Here is a 21070-nt window from a genome sequence, read left to right on the forward strand (position 1 = left end):
TTTCGAAACATACAAAGGAAAAAGCAAGATGAGAGCGAAAATAATTACTTTGATGAGCTTAACAAAACCGCTGAACTTGACTACAAGTTATTTTGGAAAACACTAAAGCGTAAAAGTGGGAAGCGTCCTGATATTTGCAGTGATTTAATTATTGATGGCACCAAGTACAGTGACGATAAAGTGGTAGACGGCTTCCAGGATTACTTCAAAAGTGTATTTGATCAGGAATACCCGCTTTCATCAAACGATATTGAAACACTAAACTGCGTAAATATTTTTGCCGCAAATGATAATTTAAACAACCCAAACTTGTTAGCAAACATTGAAATCAAGGAAATAGACCACGTTATACATACTCTTAAGAAACAGAAATCGCCAGGAATAGACAATGTTCTCAACGAACACATTATACATGGTGGGGTGATTATTCGAGATGCGCTTATCAAGCTTTTTAACTCTGTGTTACGTAACGAGAAAGTCCCAGATATATGGAAATCGAGCATAATTATTCCCATATACAAAGGAAAGGGTAAAGCTAAAAATGACCCTAACAGCTATAGACCTGTCTCGTTACTTCCGTGTGCCTGTAAAATATTTGAACGGATACTGCTGACAAGAATTAACAACCATGTGACCACCTCTAATTTACCATTCCCGTCGGCACAGCAACAAGGCTTCCAGAAAGGACTTAGCTGCATTACAACTGCATTCAACCTCCAGGAAACAGTTTATACACAGATTGAGAGTGGCAGTAATGCATACACCGCTTGTCTCGACCAGAAAGCTGCGTTCGATTCGGTGTGGCACGGTGGTCTATTTTACAAACTTGGACAGTTGGGAATATGTGGAAAACTCTTGCGCTTAATAATACAATCATACAGCAGTCTTAAATGCGTAGTTCGCACAAACGGGAGTACATCAAAGGCCATTAACGTTAAACGCTCAGTTCGGCAGGGAGGAGTTTTGTCAATTTTTTTCTATTTAGTATACATCAATGAACTACTCGTCACACTCGAGAACAGTAACTACGGAAGCAGTGTCATGTCAGTCAAGGCAGGTAACCCATCATTCGCAGACGATATAGCACTGATTGCAGTTACCCCCCTTTACCTCCAGAAGTTAATTGACATTGTGTACTTTTATTGCAAAGACTGGAAAATGGATATAAGCGTAGCCAAATCAAGCGTTGTGGCCTTTACAAGTAAAAGGACGATACCAGTTGTAGGAATCCTTTATGGAGATATATGTATAGATCAAGCAGACAATGTAAACCACTTAGGAATTAGACAGGATTCGAATTTAAAGTTTTCGTTAAGAATTCAGGAAAGACTGCAAAAGGCTAAAAATGCATTTTTTTCTATGGCTGCACAGGGTGTCCACCCTTTCGGAGTGAACCCTTTGGTAAGCGCCGATCTTTACAAGAAAATAATCAAGCCTATAGCTCTTTATGGTTGTGAATTATGGTGTAACCTTACTGCGCATAACATGTATACTATTGACAAATTTCAGCATTTCATTGTTAAAAAAATACAGGGTTTTCATATTTCGACAAGATCAGATATGTGTGAAGCAATGGTTGGACTGCAAAAGCTTACCTGCGATGTGATTATTAGGAAACTTGTGTTTTTACACAAGATATTAAGCCTTGATTGTAAAAGTACATGTCGAAATATTTTTATACGCAGATATTTGTCATTCATATCTTGTAACACTTCCATAAAGTATGGTTTTATTCCAGATATTTGTAACACACTCTGTAAATACGATCTTCATTCTGTTATTAACAATGTTTTAGTAGATCCGACAACATTGCCGAGTAAGTATGTATGGAAAAGAACTGTCAAGCAATTAGTGTATAGATACGAGACTGAAATGTGGAGATACAGAATTATGACAGACTCTGACTTTGCTCGCTTCAGAATTTTACAACCAACTATCGCTCCGTCAATTGTGTACAGGACGTGTTGTCGTGCTGCTCAGAGAAACATTATGCACGAGGTTGCAAAACAATGGTGTCGCAGCTGTCGACTTGACTCTCTAACACTTGGTCAAATCTGTAATGTCCAAACCACGGACAAAATTGTTCACCTAGTCAGCGAATGTGCAGCAACAATTGAATTGCGAACTAAATATGTGTGCGCTATTTCATGTTTCGGCATTGAGTTTGTATCAGAAATACTTCAATTGGACGAATCCATGTTTACTATGAAACTGATGGGTGCACCTTTAGCGCCACTGCTTGACAATAATGACAATAAGGACTTTCTCCTGATATCGTTCCAATTTATTAGTGACTGTCTGTCATGTGTGTAAATTGTTACGAACATATTGTATTGCTGTATGATGACGATGCCCACTAATTGGGATTATGTATGGTCACACGTTATTTGTAATAGTTATGATTATTATTACTTATTTGTAATTACACATTGCTGATATGTTTCTTTGAAATGCTTTAGAAATTAGATATACATAATTGTACATATGTATGCATATCTCCTTTTAGGAGGAAATAAAGATTTTGATTGATTGATTGATTGAACCACGTCCGACGATACAAGTTTTATTGTTAGCAATTATTTGTTTCTTAGTTCCAATTAATTTGATCTATTAAAGAAGAGCAAAGCTGATTCTGAGATCTTAAGCTGACAGACTGCCTGATCTCGGTCCGTAGACCTGAAGATTTAAACCCAGTTACATTCTCGACTATCCTAACGAGAAGCAGACTCCAAACTCCCCACTTAAGCTCCGGATAATGTTTTTATATTTCGCAATAAACCCAAATTGCAGTTGACCATTCAGAAGTGTTTCCTAATTTTCCTTAATAGTTTAACGATATCAGGTGATACATTTGACCTCATGTGACCATACTCAAAGTATCTTACTGGCTATCGCCACAAAAAGGAGCTTGTCAATCAATATATCTAGTGACGTCAAAATGGACTAGAACAAACCCCTTTGATAGGATTTTAGTAAACAAGGTAATTAAGCTCATCTCTGGTCAGTAATTAAATTAGCCATTACCGGTTGACCTTGGCCGTTGCTGATTGATCTTCGACGGCACCAAGTTATATATGAGTTTATCAGAAAGCAGACCATTTGGTTATTACTATTCAAGCCATAGGGCCGTTATTAACATATGAGAAAGAGATTAACTGTTCAATCTTTTCTTAGGATAACTTATTAGTCACCTGCCGGTAACGGTAATGAAGCTCAAATGAAAATAACGCTATGGCATTTTGACCACTTAGTAGCTAAAGAAACGAGTAATGACCTTAGCAGATTGGCGAGGGTCATTGTGTTACATTTCACCCTTTCCAAAATAAAATATTTCCTGGAATATTTTAAATCATTAACATTGAGATGAATGCAGAATATTAATATGCACGAAAGTCAAAATACACAAACAATAAAAGAATAAACAGCAACCAATTCACAGCACACAGAAAATAGTATTTAAAAACACAGCATAATAAGTTCTTTGATGTCCTCAATATTAAAACGTTCAAGTATTATTTAATCAATACAGAGATATTTGTATCATTGGTTTCCTCCTCGTCTTGTTTGTTGTCGTCGTTGTCGTCGGCGCCGCTCGTTGTCCCATTGTTACTAACGGTATCGTCCCAGGCGCCCCTAGTTTCCGATCCATAAGCGTCCAATGAATATCGGATGGCGAAGTTCCACGTTATTTCCTTACTCAAGGTGTATGTGAGCCTCAGTTTTCCCATTGCGTAACTATCCATGTTTTGTTGCATATTTGTCATAGTTTATCGATTAGTTTTCGTTTGTTTTGTTCCATTCTGGAACGTACATTATATTTATCTTCTATTTCTTTAAATTCGTTGCCCACACAATATTTCGTCTCTGGACCCCGTTTGTCTGCGTCAATAATAAAGTCTGATTTAACTACATGATTGTACATGTTCATTGTGGCCCTCATGTTAATATTGGCAGGAGATACCACTCTGCATACGCATACGTTTATTGCTTACCATTATACTGTTCTCGCTGTTATCTATTATATAATTTCTGCTTATTTATTTCTGGGTTTTAAGACAATTATTATAATGTCAACACCAGGCGGTTGCCCGATGAATTTATATGAAACTATTATTTACTACAGGCATTTTGCCTGATGAGCGTCAAGTGTCCATCTTAATAGGAATCACTGCACGCAGTCACATTTATATGTCCAGCACTGCAAAGATGTTGGAACTAGGCTTACAATTGTCCACTCTCAGCATTTACGTTGCATCAGCGTTGTTACCGTCGGTAACACTTAGTTCGAGGACCTCTACGGTATCTGAAGAAACGTTAGCTTACGTCACGTTAATACATTTCCTAGTTATGGGCTTCTTATAAATAAGAACAGGAATTTTGAAAAGTTCATTTGCCTTTTTCTTATCAAACATATAACAAATAGCAACAGGAGTGTCAAAATATAATTACAATTATAGAGAACCCATTTTTGAAAACAGAACATATGTCATCAGTTCAAGTTTGCCAAAAGTAATAATACAAGTCCTTTATGTACAAATTTAGGTTTGCTAATATCTTTAGTATAGGATTTTGACAGAATTATTACCAACTGGAACTTTTTGAATGATCTCATCGTACACAAATCGCAATTAGTATCGTACTTATGTTTAATACGGAGCATCCAGTGCTCGCCTACGGTTTAACATTCAATCATTACATCATAACTTATCTTTTACATCCTATATATTTCGTGGCACTTTACCAATTTTTTTCATAACACATAATCAACTATTCATAGGCAATGCTCATATTATTAAATGACTTACAACCTAAATTGAGTATTTATCTCATAACACACCATCAACTATTCATAGGCTATTCAGTTTGAAGACGTCAAGTATCGTCTTACATCGCTAATTCGCAATGCTCATCATTAGATGACTTACAACCTAAATTGATTATTTATCTCATAACACACCATCAACTATTCATAGGCTTTTCAGTTTGAAGACGTCAAGTATCGTCTTACATCGCTAATTCGCAATGCTCATCATTAGATGACTTACAACCTAAATTGAGTATTTATCTCATAACACACCATCAACTATTCATAGGCTATTCAGTTTGAAGACGTCAAGTATCGTCTTACATCGCTAATTAGCAATGCTCATCATTAGATGACTTACAACATAAATTGATTATTTATCTCATAACACACCATCCACTTCCCAAAACGAATCCACGTTCGGCAATTCCGAACAATTCACTCTAAGTATATTACTAATTCAAATACGAGAAGAAATTTCTTTAACTTAAATATGCGTCAAACCCGATAACAATTTCTAAGTTTATTATCCTACGAAATAGTATATGCGAAGTACTATGAGTCTATCCAACAACAACAACAAAATGTTATAACTACCAAACCAATATCCACAACAACACCACCATCACCGACTACAACAACAACTACTCTTCAAACTACAGCAACATCAACACTAAGTATTATCTATAAAACAAATTTACTACTAGCTACAGCAACAGCTATAGTACTCATTACATCAACATCTGCACTTCTTACCTAAAAACAATTTCTCTTCTTATTTCAGCAAGAACTGTACTACTCATTACACTTCTTATTCAACAACCTATTCACTTCTTATTTCAGCAAGAATTGTACTACTCATTACACTATTCACTACAACAATAACTTTATTACTCAATGCAGCAACAACTATTCCATTAACTGCAAGTCTAAAAACACTACTAATTAAAGAAAGAAAAAAACTCGCTTTTAATTACTTAAAGACCACAAGACTAATGGAAGATGTCGGAACTTTCGGTCGTTACCAGATAACGCATAATTTTCGGCCGAACTTTTCGCACCTGATTTATTTTTCTATAATTTCTTTATTCTATTTGATATTACCTAATTATTCTAATTCTTATTTATCTTCTTCGCTGAAGGAGCTTGACGCTTCATAGTATCTTAACATTATTATCATTGCTATTTTACTACTGTTACTACTATAACTACTTTTAAATGTACTTTTAGGATTATTCTCTTGCCCACCACTATCAGCTTATTTGTAACCCAACTATTTCTATTCTACTGTTTGGACATTTCCATAAAGTTTGACCCTAGCTTAAATTATCTGCATGTTTCTCATTTTTTTCACTTTGACCTCGCTTGAACATTATTTGCCTGTTAATAAATTTAGGGACTTTCCTCTCGTTAGCCTTACTTAAGCTAATTTAATGGTCATGTAATGGTTCTAACATATAACGATCGTTGATGGTAATCGCTTACTTTCTTCGGGAAGCGATAACTTTGTTTATCATATTATCTCTTATTATCTCACAATTAATTAATTGACTTCAACAACAGGTTAATAAGAACAATGGTGGTCATTTAATGATTCTAACAGATACTCATTGTCTGATGAAAAATCGCTTATTTTCTGATTTCTGGAGTAAAAGTATTTGAATGAGTGAGTCGGCAATTTAACAGATATTAAAGCTACATCAACATCTTTAATTCTAAAACATCTTAAAACGAGGTACATTTTATGCTTTTTAGTTTTAACTCACCATCACCAAAAATAATGTTTCTATTAATTCCTTCAATAAAAGGTAACACAACATAAAAAAATCTTCAATTGAGTTGTTAAATTTTAATCTCAAATGTATTTTTTTTTAATTTTAAATTCAATGAATCAACAAATTTCTACTCAAAGGAATATAATTGCTAGGCTAGATTATCTTTGCAGATGTTAATTGTTCATAAATGTAAAAAAATGATCGAAATAGCGTATTTTAATCTACAACGGTTATTGAAGATAAATAACACATTGAATGAACATACTGCACGAACGACAAAGAATATCTAAAATTATGAAATAAATAATAAAATTAAGAAAATACTACATGTCTGGAAAAGCTTTACATCGCAAACATAACTTTAAATTACGATATATCTATTAAATATAATATTATTGCTAGACTTTATATTTAACATGTATTCAACTTTATTGATTTTCAAAATGTATATTGCACTTTCGCATTTAACCTTTCTTTCCTTGCCATGTGTTTATGAAATTGTATCACAAAACAACGATGAATTGTATATATAATTAAATAAAAGATAAATTTTGTGTTCTGTAAAAATAACGACTATTAGGATCACCCGTTAGATTGATAACATGTCGTTCTATTGTATTGACCGCGTTGTTTTCTACTAGAATAGGTTTTTGGTCTCTAAACTCACATTAATTATGTTCCCTTAAACATCTAATGTTAAATTTTGAATTTCCTAAATTTAACGATTTTTCTTTCTAAATATGAACTTGAACAAATGTCTAATGTTAACATTATTTAATTAAATGATCAATAACCCCTCATTCAAGTTTTGACTACATTCCGATATATCTTTTACGGAAATAATTTCCATTCAAACTATCCAGAGCCTGCATAATTTGTATAATTAAATGTTGCTTGATTTGTTGAAACTCCTCTGCCATTGTAAAAATACTTAATAACAATAGAAAGAACTTTGGATAAAATATCATTAGTAAAGCCCAATTTAAGGAAACGTTAAAATGACTAACCTCGTCTATCCCTCCTTCCTTCGCGTTGTGTTTTCGATCCTTGGTCCCAGTCCACCAATTTGAGTCCTGTAGCACCCTCACTATTAAACCGCGTCCTATACACTAAGTCGTACAATCGTATAGTAATAAAATCAAAACAACCACGTCCGATGATACACGTTTTATTGTTAGCAATTATTTGTTTCTTAGTTCCAATTAATTTGATCTATTAAAGAAGAGCAAAGCTGATTCTGAGATCTTAAGCTGACAGACTGCCTGATATCGGTCCGTAGACCTGAAGATTTAAACCCAGTTACATTCTCGACTATCCTAACGAGAAGCAGACTCCAAACTCCCCACTTAAGCTCCGGATAATGTTTTTATATTTTGCAATAGACCCAAATTGCAGTTGACCATTCAGAAGTGTTTCCTAATTTTCCTTAATAGTTTAACGATATCAGGTGATACATTTGACCTCACGTGACCATACTCAAATTTTCTTACTGGCTATCGCCACAAAAAGGAGCTTGTCAATCAATATATCTAGTGACGTCAAAGTGGACTAGACCAAACCCCTTTGATAGGATTTTAGTAAACAAGGTAATTAAGCTCATCTCTGGACAGTAATAAAATTAGCCATTAGCGGTTAACCTTGGCCGTTGCTGATTGATCTTCGACGGCACCAAGTAATATATGAGTTTATCAGAAAGCAGATCATTTGGTAATTATTATTCAAGCCTTAGGGCCGTTATTAACATATGAGAAAGAGATTAACTGTTTCATCATTTCTTAGGATAACTTATTAGTCCCTGCCGGTAACGGTAATGAAGCTCAAATGAAAATAACGCTATGGCATTTTGACCGCTTAGTAGCTAAAGAAACGAGTAATGACCTTAGCAGATTGGCGAGGGTCATTGTGTTACAATAATGTGTAATAATTATACTTGGATGAGCTTTTTGTAAATTGCAATGAGATGATAAGAAAATTGCAATTGTTATTGTATTTGATTTTCACTATCCCTATTAAGGCTTCATATATAATATGCGTTATTTTCTTTGAAATTTATTAAAGCTATAAAACTGTTTAATTTATTCCATAGTTGTTGTGTTATACTACATTCCTTCTAACAAAACATTACAAGTGTAAGTGATACACTTATTCAAGTGATTCGTGCGACAAATTCACATACGAACGTTTTAAAAACGTTAGCCTACAAATCCATCGACCTAGAAGCAAGGTCATGGAGATACAATCTTATATTCCGTGGATTTGTTGAAAGTTCTGTTGGCTTTGATTAGGAAGATTCAGTTTAAAAACAAATATATATATAAATATGATTAAATACAAAGTAACACTATTGTGTACAGATAATAACAAGTACATAACAAATGTTAATATTTTGCTAAAAATGATGTCGAACGAAATGTTAACAAACCGAATCGGTGTTCACTAACTAAAGATCTTCTATGTAGTAAAGGTTTATTTACGCATGTGTTTATCAAGAAATGTATGAAATGTCATGAACTCTATGAAAATTAACGATGAAACTAGCCGCGCACATTTAACTACACGTGCTTCAGACCACCAGGCTTTTCAGTCAAACAAAATAGCAGAAGGTTTGAATCTCGTCGTGGCGGAATTAAAGGAACACAGAAGAGAGCCCAATGGCTATTCATATTGACTATGAAAAGTAATCAATGAAGTCAGAACACATAAAACGGTTGTTTAATACATCGAAATGATAATTGAAAACATGTTTGTGCTAAGAGTAATACCCATTATATCTAAAATATCTGCAGAAATAGGTTCGACTTAACGTCTAATCAAGTTAATATTCCTGAAAGAATACAATTAAAACTTAAACTTTTGCAAAAATAACTGAAAGATATCATATAAAAACCTTTTAGAGAAGAATACAAATTAAAAAGGGTAATGTATGCATGCAATAACGCTAAGTGCATGGCTGTTCAAGTTCTAAATATGATCAGTCTATCAAGGGAGGTGGAAGATGGATTTCTACAGGTCTTATCAAATTTACAGAACAATTGTTGAGTGGCAAATTCAACGATGGCTGGCTGGATTACATTCTGGAAGCTACAGAAATAAGGTTTTAAAGGGCACAGTCGAAATCATTGGTCTAACAATGAAAGATGGTGCTTTGGCACGATGGTTCCCCCCATGGCCATTAGCATCCAGGTTCTCAACTAATATATGTCATCAAATTGAAAGAATTAAACACATCATGCAGACACTTAAGCGAGAAAACTATAATAGAAACGTGAACACAAATGAATCAATGATTGACAGTTCGTCTGTTGATCCATACAATACCAAGAAGGCACCTCAAAGACAACATGTCAGCAATCGACATATGCAATTTAACTACATATGTTGAGCTGCATCGATAAGGGAGAGAAAATGTTGAAAGCTTTTGTATCGGTAAGACTGATATCAAAACTAGATGGTTCAAACACACCAGTTATGGGATTTTTTCTTCCAATAACCAGGAGCGAAGTGAAGAAAATGGCAAAAAATAAGAAAAAACACGAAAGTGAAACGCACAAACAATACAAATAGAGAAGTAATGTTTCGAAGACTTCTTGAAGTAAATGACAAAAAAGCACCAACAGAACGCGTATTTGCCTTTGAATACAGGCCTATTTCAACAATCCAATTTAGCGAAAATAGTACAATGTTAAAAAATCAGACTTCATGACTATAACTATGGAGGTTATTATACCAGAGAAGATAACTGACATACACAAAGCAGACACATTGATATTTGATGGAATGGCTTTTGTTCAGTCTCTTTTGCCAAATTCTGAACATCTTATCTTTCGAAACAAATCAGAAGTATTCATGAAACATGTTGACAGTCTTTAAAAAAGCTACTAGCCTATCAAATGTAAAAAACATTCAGTTGTTTACAGATACAGTAACATCAGCTTCAAGACACAAGCAAGAAATGGGCGTGGTGATAGTTCAACAAAACAGCATTGCATATTAACAGGGATTATGTCATACCAAAAGATTGTAAATCCTTTCTTCCAGTAGGCAAGAACAAGGACCGATTCATTGCATAATACATTGACTATATTGTTGAGAACTCGTGAACTGAAAGGAAGTAAATTCGTATTTATCAGTGGCGGATAGAGGATCAATCTCCCCTATGAACCGATTATTTATGTGAATAAATAAAATACTTGAAAATCAACCGTGAAGAGGCAGACACAAGAATAATCATTCATGCAGCATATGCAAAGAAAAAAGGCTCTGATTGCACAGTAGTCTACAGTCCAAATACTGATGTTGTAGTATTATACACCATCCCGGTGACATAGGATTGGGTAAAATGTTTATGTGTACTGGAAGGACTGGTATTCATACCGATTCCAAATTCTATTTTTCAGTTCACAACTTATGTGTTATGTTATCTGAAGACTAATCAACGTTATGTTATCACTGTATTGCTTTTCTCGGTGTGAACCAACAGTTTAAGGAAATATGAAAAGAAAGCTTATAAGCTATTCATACAGATTTCATCAAAATACCAGCCCTTAAAATATACTCCAGAAGAAGCCTAATAAATCCCATATACAAGTCTGCATGAATTAATTGTTTAGCTGGTCTTTACGGCAGCAACGGATGTTCACTATTGATTGAATTCAATCCAAAGTTCAAATGCATTGAAATTACCATCGCCTAAAATCTCTACCGAACAGAAAATAGCGTCCATCGAAATGTGGACAACAGTACACTACAGCCTATAATGATAAACCAAACTCTAGCAGCAAATGAATTGTTAAACGCAAGGTCGTCCGTAACTCTTCTTTATGCAGTTAAGACGGTTCTTACTTAAGAAACAAACAGGCCTGCACAGGATCATCTGGTTGTGCAGGTTGTACCTCAAATAAATCTACAGATGCCACATGTACCAATGTCGTCATCCTGACATCGTTGATAATTGACGAGGATTTATGCCAGTTATTGGAGTACTAGACCAGTTGTTTATATAAATTGGTTCATAGCTGACTTTGGTAGTTATTCATTTACCACAATTGTGACCTCTGTGTGAATTCAATAAGCAAGACTGGTCTACTTGCAATATCCTGTGTAGTAAAACATACGAAAGCTGTTTTCCTAATACATTCCTTTTATGAGTATGTTGAAAGCTGTATGAGTTTAAACAGAATTGAAATTTCCAGTTATTTCTAAACATGCAATGTTAATTATCTGTTGTATTATTTTAGGACAGTTTTTTAGTGACAGATTCAATTCCAATTGTTGTTCATGTTCCTATTAAAAACGATATTTTAGCTTCATCAAACGTCATTTTCAAACATGTTTATTTCTCAAAATTAGTTGCCGAATAGGCAATAATTCTAAAGATATATTTGATATCAATTTGTTACAAACATTTTATTACCGATTCTACAAAATAGTGTAATTATGTTTATAAATTATATCTTCTTTATGTATGTTAGATTATCAATCTTTTAATTTAATTAGACCAGAACTTTTGTCTTTGCTTGGGGTTAGAGGTCAAAGATTTCGAGTTCACTTTGAAATATTGTTCGGGTTCATTGTTCATAGTGGCCAGAGAGTAAACGATCTCGTTGTGTAAATCAATTTAATTGTGGCAAATATTCTTACAGGTTACCAAACATCATAGAATAATAGGACATTCCAAACAAAATACATGAGATAGCTACCCCTACAAAAGCAGTTCACTGTTCGCACATGCAAGACATTGCATTCAGTATTCCCGAGCTAGATGGTTAAGCTGATATATCCTTGTTGATAGGTAGAAATGTGTTGGGGGTACATTATGTTCTTGACCAAAGACTGGGGCCTAGACACTCTCCTTACGCCCAGCCTTTGAGTTTTGGCTGGGCCATCATTGAAGAAACCTGTCTTGGAAAGGTACATTTTGGTGATACAGTTTCTGTAAACAAAACTGTTGTGCTACCTAGTGGTATAATTTTTATTAAATGTAAACCTTTTAGAGGCTGTTTGCATTAAGTTGAAAAGATCAGTGGCGCTGGTGTATTCAAAAGGAGGTCAGATCAGGAAGGTATTAGTCTTTCTGTCAAAGATAAGACTGGTCGGCTCGACTACCTTTTAGGATCCTCGTCCCAAGTTACCATGCAATCGTCAGCAAGTTTTTGATTGAGCCAAGAAGTTGGACTGGTCTTTGAAGAAAAATCCAGTGAAACTAGATCAATTTGTTACCTTTGTGAAGGGTGTTATTGACAACGGCCATGCTGAGCTTAACCTTTGACAACCGGTGAACATTAGTACTTACCTATTTTCGGCGTGTATCATCCACAAAAAACACATCAGATTCGTGGGGTTTTTGAAAGTTTGGCAAAATACCCTGGTTTGTCTTTGAATGACGTCGATATGACGGAAACCAATCTTACAAATAATTTGTATTCTTTGCGTTTCAGGAAAGAAGTTGTAGTAGACACAGGTGACATCGAGAGGATGTTTTACTGCTTCATGGTTGATGAGAAAGAATATTTAAGGTTCTTTTGGTATAAGGTTAACAGTCGTGTACATGAGATGATTGAATACAGGATTCATGTGTTCGGCGTAAGCCATCTCCATCTGTAGCCAATTACGGTCTTAGAAATACAGTCCACAGTAGTTCTAATGATGTTAAGAGTTTTGTTTCTGACAATTTGACGTAGACGACGGACTGATGCCATTACCTACTTTAGCCGTAGTCCTTATGAGCAGAACTACAGATGAGATGACCTCATGAAAAATGGCAATTTCCGCCTACACAAGCTAGCTTGTAACAGCGCAGAGGTCATTAGTAGTTTCCCAGTTCATGACTTAGCAAACACACAAAGACAGGTTGACTTTCTAGTAGATCAATCCAAGCAATTCATTAAGTCATTAAGTCTATCTGCCGAACTAGCTTCTGAAAACATTTCAATTTAACGAATTTTCTTTTAAACATCACCATAAAAATTGGGATGAGAAATACTATTAGCAATCAGCTTATTTCAGACTACTTTTGTAATTCGATGTAATATTATAATGACCATAAACAAATTTTGAGAAAGTAATCCTTAATTTATGATATCTGAATTCTTGTTTTCCAGACATAAGTTTACTGAGAGAGCTGAAACGTTTGACATCTGTACATATTCTAGCGAATCTTATCAACTGTGCATTAAAACCACCATATGATGTTAAACTAGGAACATCTCCACCTAAAGAAGGGTAATTAATTATTTTAAAATTAAAATCATCACGTTTATCATAATGATTGATATTCAATTTATCTTCTCTTACTTCGAGTTGCAGATCTAATCAGAATGCTTTTTATTGCATTTACTAAGTTGCGATTAAATACCGTATTATCCAAACTTAGAATATCGTCAATATATCTAAAAGTGTTATTGAATTTTTTAACCAGTGCATGATCTCCAGACTTTCAACATATATTCACTTTCATAGCAGTATAAAAAGAGGTCTGCAAGAAGCAACCATTGGAATGCCTATTGTTTGCTTATATAAATAGAGATATTTATCTTGGCAATCATTGTTATAAAAAATTTTTTTGTCATTTTCTGCCATATAAGTAGTTATCTCCCTAGCAAACGTTGCTTTGATGAGAGGAGTCAATTTGTTTGTAATTATATACTGTGGAATAGATGTTTAAAACATTGGAAAGTCAGACGTATTTGGCACGGAAACCTTATAATGTTGATACTTTATTTTTTCACATGCATCTTAATCGCAGTTAAGAAGGATTTAAGTAAAAATCGAAACCTGTTTGATGGAACAAGAAATGGAATTAACTATAAATCTTGATTTATACGTTTTTTTCATGCATTTTAGGTAACCAGTGTATTGTTGGAATGTTTGTATGATCATCATTCAGCACAACTTGAAATTTAACATTAGAATCAATATAATTTTTAATAACACTTTGTTCATTGAATTGGCTGGGAACGTAAGTTCAAGAATAGTGTAACTCTTCAATGATAGTATATACATAACATAAACGTCAGACTATGATTAGATTATTAGCTGCCTTGTCAGCTGTAACGAAAACCAGTTTTTATGTAGGGATTTAATATCCATGATCAGCTTTGGAGTTATCGAAATAGACTTGGGGGAGGGTATGGATGAGGGCCAATAGATTATTGATAAAAACACTACATTTTCTTGTTTATTAGGGACGATATATAATTCATCCATGGCATTAAGGAATTAAATTCAACCCCTTCCCTTTTACACCAGCTTTTACAATATTCAGTAAAATGGAAATTTATTTCAGATGCTATCAAGTGTTTAGGACTTTTGTTTAGCAGTTTTTTTTCAGTTTTGTACTACCATTAACAATACAAGCCCACCTAACGGTGATCGGGCGACATGCTTTTCAATTCTTCACCAAAATATCAGAAGTATTCGATCAAAGTTAGATTACATCAAAGATGAGCTTATAGACTTTGACATTTTGTGTTTCACGGAGACACATCTTTCTCCTGATATTAATGATGATTTCCTACAACTTGATGATCATGAATTCCTCTTCTGAAAAGACAATTCTTCCCATTCGGGCGGTTTCTTAATTTATGTTTCGGCTTCCTTTAGACCTATGCGTAGATTAGATTTAGAATTATATCTTCCCGAATCGCTACGGGTGGAAATTAGATACAAGACTGAATGTTTCCTTATATGCTTATTATATCGCAAGCCTCATCTTAGAATTGAATTTAGGGACCGTGTTAATATTTGCCTTGAAAAGGCTTCTGATTTGTGTGAGAATATTATTATTTTGGGTGATATTAATGAAGACCAGCTCAACCCCTTAAACCACAAATTTAAAGATAATATGATACTTAATAATTTACATAATGTCATAAACACGCCAACTAAGGTAAAAAATGCTTCTCGTACTTTATTAGACCCTATCGCGGTATCAGAACATATTAGTGTCCTAAATACAGGAGTTTCTGAAACTATTTCACATATAAGTGATCATTTTTCGACATACGCATTCATCAAAAGTAATTTCGTATCAAATTCTTCAATTAAAAGAAAGGTATGGAACTATAAAAAAGCGGATTTTAACCAAATGAACGCTCTCATTTCAAGCACTGATTGGCGCATATTGAACGAGGGAAGTATTGACGAAGTCTCAAATGAGTTCACTAATACTTTCATCAGAATAGCTGAAAGATGCATCCCAACTTACTTTGCAACTATACGAAATTTAGATAAACCTTGTTACAACTCAGAAATTAGAAAACTATCACACAAGCGTGATAAGCTAAAGAAAAAAGCCACTTTATCGAACCTCCCAGGCGATTGGTCCGAATATAAGAACATAAGGAACAAAGTTATATAATATGATAAAACATGCAAAAGAAATATTTTACAGTAACTTGAAAAATACAATGGTTGAGTTTAATATTTCAAATCCGCGTTTATATTGGAAAACTGTTCGAATGCTTCTGAAAAAGAATGCAAGCAATGGAAATAGTATACCTCCGTTACACAACCCAGATAATTTGTATTCGTTTACTGACTTGGAAAAAGCAGATTCCCTGAACGATTATTTTGTTTCTATCTCTAGTGTTGACGATCTCAATGTTATTTTTCCGACGTTTCACCTAAAAACACAGAGCGAACTTAGTAATATATATGTTACCGAAACCGAAATAAAAGACGTTATTGATAACCTCGATTCTAACAAAGCTAGTGGTCCAAACGAAATAAGCCACAAAATGCTAAAAGCAACCCCATCATCAGTATGCACTCCTTTCTGTATTTTCTTCAATAGATCTCTAACTGAATGTTCTTAACCACAAAATGGAAACTCGCAAACGTTATGCCTCTATTCAAAAAAGGCGATAGTACCTGTTTATCCAATTATAGACCTATATCTCTGATTAGTTGCGTAGGAAAGATTTTGGAACGTATCGTTTTCAAACACGCATACAACTTTATGCATCATAACAATCTTATTTTCAAAAGACAGTCAGGATTTATACCTGGCCATTCTACAACATATCAGCTTATTGATATCTACAAGCAAATAAGCAAGTCATTCGATGATAAACTAGCAACTACCTTAGTTTTCTGTGATATATCCAAGGCATTTGATAGAGTTTGGCACCGCGGACTTGTTTTTAAACTTAAAGAGTATGAAATTACCGGTAATGTAATCAACTGGATATCCCATTACTTACAAAATCGAAGTCAACGAGTGTTCATTGGCACATCCTTTTCCCAGTTCAAACCCATTACAGCAGGTGTACCACAGGGCTCTGTATTGGGCCCTCTACTCTTTCTCATAAAGGTTAATGACATAGCGGACGCACTACAAAGTACAACTAGACTTTTTGCAGATGATAGTCTCCTTGCTGTCTCGTCAGCTAGCACAGAATATATGGAGAATACTATAAATGCTGACATGCAAACCATTCCTGACTGGTCAAAACAATGGCTTGTTCAATTCAACCAATCAAAAACTCAAGCTATGTTTTGCGCACTGTCAAATAAACCGCGCCCACATCTTGTATTTAATTCAACAACACTCCCTTATAACAACACAGAAACGAAAAAGAAACACTCGAGAAAGTTCAATATGAGGCAGCTAGAATTGTTACAGGTCTTACGTGGTCTGTGTCAATTGCAAACTTGATTAAAGGATGGATTGGATGGATTTCCTTATCGGATAGAAGAACAATGAAAAAACTCATCCTAGTCTATAAATATAAAAGTGGAGAACTTCCATCTTATCTATCGCAGCTCTACCCAGTGACAGTAAATGATTCTCACCCTTATAATCTACGAAACAGTGAAAATTTAGTAACACTTAATAGTAGATTAGAAATCTACAGTCGTTTAACAATTCCTTCTGCCATTTCATTGTTAAATAAACTCGATGTAGACACAAGACACTCGCCTTCACTCTCGTCTTTCAAGCGCAATTTACAACAAAGGTTTAAAGGGCCTGATGTTCCATCGTTATTTGTCTGTGGAGAACGCCGCTGGTCGGTTTATCATGCACGCATAAGAAATAACTGCAATGATCTCAATTAAGATTTGTTTAATAATCACCTTAGAGACTCTCCGTTATGTGGTCACTGTAATACTGAAAAAAAATGCCGAACATAACTTCTTTAACTGCTCACTATTTATAGTCGAAAGGCAGAGACATTTTCGTAGCACTAGACAATTTCATTCACTGAGCACTAACAACCTACTTTTCGGATCTTCTAACCTCTCTAATGATTATAATGTTGTAATATTTACGGAAGTGCACCACTATATAAAGTACAGTAATCGCTTCTTACACACTCCACAGTAAGCACAAGGATCACTCCTCCTCTCTTTCCCATCTATCTCTAGCTCTCTCTCTCTTCAATTTTATTTCTTACATTTAGCTTAACTTCTACTTTATCTGTTATTATTTATTGCATTACACGATTTATTAATTAGAATTATTTTGTATCGTAGTTATTTGACACATTATTCTTATTCCTATGTATATGAACATTACATAAATGCATGAAATATTACATTTGGTTTCATAGTTTATGTGACAACGTAATCATTTTCATGTGTCATTTTGGGAAAGGGCCATAACTGATGTTGGAAAAACTCGTGGCCCAATCCCTTTGCATGTTCTTTTTTTTATAAACGTAAGCTTTGTTACATTGCACTGTTTCTGTTTTTTTTGTTGTTATCATCATCATATAATGTGTAAATGTATTGTCATGCAATAAAATATGTTTAAACTACAAGCGCATTCATACTTTGGATATGTTTTTAGAATATTGTCCGCTTCCTTAACCTGTAGCGTAAAGAAGAACTTGAAATGGAGCATACAGTAGAAAGAAGTCGATATTTGCCATTTAGAAACAGAATATGATTACACGACTCAGTATCAAATGTTCGACGTAGTTTCCTTTAATTATCTTACCATGTGCTCTTGTCTTACGCTATCTATCTTCAAATAATGAAAACAATTATACTTTCAGTTAATTTATACAGTGATATTTTCAAAATATCAGAGGGGTAGTTTATTGGACTATCAATCGTTTAGTTGTTTATAACCCATTTTTGTAAAATTAGTTCATTGTAGCCTTTAGAAGAGAATTGTGTAGTCGTCATTTTGTGGGCAATGAAATTAACTGTTGTCCAATATTTTCGTCCTTAGATGGTTTTGTAGCCCACCACAGCGTATGTATTACATGTTTTTAAGTGTTTTTTCCGGTCTCTGTACAGTTCTATACGTTTGAGTGTGCTTTCCAGACTATGAAATGTGTTATGCGTTCGAGCGTGTCTTTCGTACTCTATCATGTTACATTACTTCGGGTGTTTTTTTATGTCTGTAATTTTGTCAGCGTTTGAGTGTGCTTTTCTGACAATATCATAATGTATGCGTTCGAGTGTGTTTTCCCGACTCTCACATGTTGTAAGCGTTCGAGTATGCATTCCCGACCCCCTAGTGTTGTATGCGTACACGAGTGCTTTTCAGAGTCTGCTACGTTCTATGCATTTGAGCTAGCTTTCTTGATTTGTTAAACTCTTTCGAGTGTGCTTTCCCTAATATACCATGTTAAATGCGTTTGAATGTGCCTTTTCGACACTGCCATGTTGTATGCAATTGAGTGTGCTTTCGTAACACTGCCATGTTGTTTGCGTTCGATGGCAATTTCCTGACTGTCATGTTGTTATCGCTTTAGCTTGCTTTCATGACCCTACAAGACTGTGTGCATTCAAGTTTGCTTACCCGACACTCCCATGTTTAATTCGTTGGAGTGTGCTTTTCCGTAACTGTCATGTTGTATATATTTGAGTTTGATTTCCAGTCTATGTCATGATGTATACGTTTGTATGTGTTTTCCAGTCTCTGCCATGATGTTAACGTTTGTCTGTGCTTTTCAGTCTCTGTCATGTGGTAAACAGTTGACTATTTGTCCAGCCTGAGTAATATTGCATGCATTTGAATGTGTTTTCCAGTCAATGCTATTTTGTATACATTTGTCTGTGCTTTCCGGCCTCTGTTATGTTGTTTACAATTTACTGTGCTTTTACAGTCTTTGTCATGTTGTATACCTCTGTCTGTGCTTTCCAGTCATTGTCATAGTGTGTACATTTGGCCATGTTTTCCAGTCTCTGTCATTTTGTGTGTTTTCCATTCTTTGTCGTGTTGTATACGATTGAATGCACTTTCCAGTCTTTGTCATGTTGTATAAGTTTGACTGTGTTTTCATGTCTCTGTCATAATGTATATGGTCTGCTTTGTCGTGTTTTAATGTTGTATGTGTCACAGGGTGTTTTATTTGAGTGTATTGAGATTCATGTAACCCTTATTTGTATCTGTTGAAATAAAGAAACAACTATTTTATTGTCTCTTGAGTTATTATTTCCCTCATTCATAATCAACATTTAATACGTTATAATGTTCTGAACAGCATTGTGTTAACTGGGGTGTTAAGCTACGATAATACAAAGTAGTTTCATTTAAGGTAGTATAGTACTTACTTTGTCACTAAATACCTGCATGCAAATACCATTGTTATTAACAGTATTATACCCTATACCTTATCACCTTAATACTACAGTTGGTCAAGCGTGTTTAGGGTGGATCTGTGCCATTCTATGCTTGACACTTGACGATAACGCATCGTATTCAATTATTTATTATACGTATATATTGCAATCGCTTTGTCCATGCAACCCGTTGTCAATAATACGAACCCGAGCTAGACCTCCGGTAACATATGCGTTTGAGTGTTTTATTTTCAGTTTTTTTTCAGTTTTTACCAACTTGTATGCGTTTTAGTGTGCTGTTCTGACGCTGCTATTTGGTTCGCGTTCGACCACACTTATCCGATGCTGCCATTTTATATGCGTTGTATGCCATGTTGTATGCGTTCGAATGTGCTTATCCGATGTCGCCATGTTGGGTGTGTTCCAAAGTGCTTTTCCGAATCTGCCATATTGTATGCGTTCGAGTTGGCCTACCTCACTTTTCAATATTGTATGCGTTCGAGTGTGCTTTTCCGGTTTTCCGACACTGCCATGTTATATGCGTTCGAATGGGCCTTCCTGTTTCTGCTATATTGTATGCTTTTAAGTCAGCTATCTTGAATCAGTTATACTGTATGCGTTCGGATGGTCCTTTTGTAGTCTGCCATGTTGTTTGTATTTTAGTTAGATTTCTCGTGTCTGTTATGTTGTATGGGTTCGAGCGCGCTTTTCTGTTCGTTCGTAAACACTAGAGTACATTCTGTTTCCGTTTGAGTGTGAATTTCCGACTCCGCCAATGTGTTCGAGCGTGCTTTCCTGACTATTTTATGTTGTATGCTTTTAATAGTGATTTTCCGACTCTGCCATATTTTATGCGTTTTACTAAGGTTTCTCCGACTCTCATGTTGTTAACGTTCGAGCGTGATATCCGGATGCTGCCATGCTATTTGCGCTCGAATTTGGTTTACTGACACTGCTTTTGTATGCATTTGGG

This window comes from Mya arenaria, chromosome 9, assembly GCF_026914265.1.
Source record: "Mya arenaria isolate MELC-2E11 chromosome 9, ASM2691426v1".
Taxonomy (NCBI): Eukaryota; Metazoa; Mollusca; class Bivalvia; order Myida; family Myidae; genus Mya; species Mya arenaria.